This window comes from Penaeus chinensis, chromosome 32 (genome assembly GCF_019202785.1).
Source record: "Penaeus chinensis breed Huanghai No. 1 chromosome 32, ASM1920278v2, whole genome shotgun sequence".
Classification (NCBI taxonomy): Eukaryota; Metazoa; Arthropoda; class Malacostraca; order Decapoda; family Penaeidae; genus Penaeus; species Penaeus chinensis.
The window spans coordinates 12,051,703-12,054,202 of NC_061850.1; the positions used below are offsets into that span (position 1 = coordinate 12,051,703).

Here is a 2,500-nt window from a genome sequence, read left to right on the forward strand (position 1 = left end):
GATAGGAATGAAAGGGAAAGCCAGGAAAGAGTGAGAAAAAAGGAAGTCAGGAAAGGGACGAAAAAAGAGAAATTGTCCCTTTGTCTGTTACTGCATAAGGGAAATATGTCCAAGGAATCAACATAGAATGAAAATGCAATAAGGATTTTTTCTTTTTAAGCCCTAATGAAATGTAAAAATAACACATCTAATATAAAACGTAATTCTTGAATCGGTAAAATATAAAAATGTAAGAAACAAGAACCCACATAGGTTTACAGCTATGAATATCTAAATTGTAACTGTAACAATATGCAAAGCCTTATCACTGAAGTATCCACTGTATATAATAATAAAAGGTATTATATATATACACATACATATGCATAAGAATGCAGTGTTAAAACAAATTTTAGGAAAAGCTGTATGCCCGAATCTAAAAAAAAGACAAATGCACTTCTGATAATTGGTAACAAATTTTGTTTAAAAAGAAAGAAAAAGACAACACACTGGTATCTACTTCAGCTGAGGAGCAAATGCTTTTATCGTAAAATAATGGGTTTCTACAAAATACTAATAGCAATTCTTCAGAGCAAATGTAGTATGAAAAAAAGACAAAAAGTTTTAAAAATATATATTTACACAACTAAAAACGGCCACAAGAACTACAAACAAAACCTACAGGCATATTGTACTTTGTTTCTGAGTATTTAACTTCTGCAATGGTCCTGATAGAGCTAAGTGACAGAGTCTACTAAACATCGATGCCTTCCAGACCTAATCAGAAATCAAGAAAAGCAAATATGCCTTATGCTAGGCTGCCAGCGGACAATAAAAGGCAGAGAAAGTAATGTCCACACAACTACTCTCTGAAATCACTTTAGGAAAGACTGCCAATGGACACAACAAGCGGTCTGTCAACTAAAAAATATAAAATGTCAATACTAAGAAAGAGGTTACATGTTACAAAAGCCTCCCTGATGCAAATCCAATTATACAGAAAAAGTGGTGATTGCCAGTGTTATAACCGTCACTTGCAGAAAAGGGCAATATGCCCAATGCCTCCGGAACATGTAATGTTCACTGAAGTTTTGTTTTGGGCGTTCACTGAAGTTCTGTTTTGTGAAATGTGTTAACACAATTATAATAATGTTGTTAATATTACTAATAGCAATATAAAATCAGATCAGATAAGATAAAAAGAAAGAAAAAATAAAAATAAAAAGTAAAAAAATAAAGTCTAAGGAAAAAGGTAAACAAGTGAGAAAGGTAGTGCTAGTACTTGGCTTATTGGGGACTAAGTAGATGTGGAGCCATCTAGGTGTAAAGACAATCAGCTAAACTCACAGTGGACACGCCATGTCCATATATGCCAATCCTGTGAAAATGAGCAAATTACTCATTCTCAAATGTGTCTTGCTTAACAAGTGTCATAATGAATCCTGTTTCTCCTGACCAACAATTAGCCTACTGGTGCTGGATACATACATTGTCCACTGTAGTTTTACACAAACACACGCACACACACACACAAACACAAACACACACACAGGCAGAGTTTCAAAAACACTTCATCACTAAATTGCTAGGAAGTCAAATAATAGACCTAACCCTGATCTCATCTACTTCATCCAATTCTTTGAATTTACTAAAGCTATTATTAATATTATTATTATTATTATTATTATTATTAATAACATTAACATTATTATATTTATTGACATCATTGTTACTATAACAGTATTACATTGCTAAGTAATGAAAATAAAAACATATTTTCTAAATCCAAGGAATGGGATCAACAGGTGAGATCAGGTAGGCTTTGTAACTGTCTATTTGGTGCCAAAGCAATTTTGTGTAAACAAAATTGATAAGCAAAAATCCCAGTGGACAAGGCATATATACATAACCTCTCAGAATCAGCATATTAAAATTATGCACTCACTACTGTAATTCAGATATTTTTTTTACTACTGTAGGGTTTGTTGGGGCTACATCACTTCTGTTCTGACTAATATCTGCCAGGTAATGTTTCAGATTTTCTTTTCTTTCTTTTTTCTTTTATGAAGTAGAAGATCGACATGCTAGGGTAGATTAACAGGTTAAACTGCATTAAAAAATAAATAGGTTACATCTATAGTTAAACCTCAGACCAAGACAATGGAATATGTTTCACCACACTCAATTTAAAAATGAGCAGAGATTCAGAGACTGTAAACGTTCCTTGAATCAGCATTTATCATATGGGCACATTTATTGTTTGAATCACTTTACCCTGATGCTGGTTATTAACTGATCTGCACATGTCCCTTTCTAAGTCACCTGATACTGAAAGTCAAACTCAGGAATACTTAAATGATGACAGTTCAACACTATCTACTAAATTCACTTGGGGGGGAATACACTGAACACAATAGCATAAAATTCTAAATATAGTAATTCAAAAATTTATAACATATCCATACACAAATATTCACAACTAATATCATAAAGAGACCCTTACAACACATGCACACTCATA

General features: G+C 32.7%; 1 protein-coding gene across 3 annotated transcripts in view; it reads right to left on the reverse strand.

Annotated features, from left to right (window-relative positions):
- Window positions 1-598: 598 nt before the first annotated feature.
- LOC125042556 (ras-related protein Rab-43-like) overlaps window positions 599-2,500 on the reverse strand; it is an 11,113-nt gene continuing 9,211 nt past the window's right edge. For all 3 annotated transcript variants that reach the window (XM_047638261.1, XM_047638262.1, XM_047638263.1), the window contains exon 6: window positions 599-2,500. This exon is cut by the window's right edge and continues 642 nt beyond it. The gene's annotated coding sequence lies outside the window, so the exon portion shown is untranslated.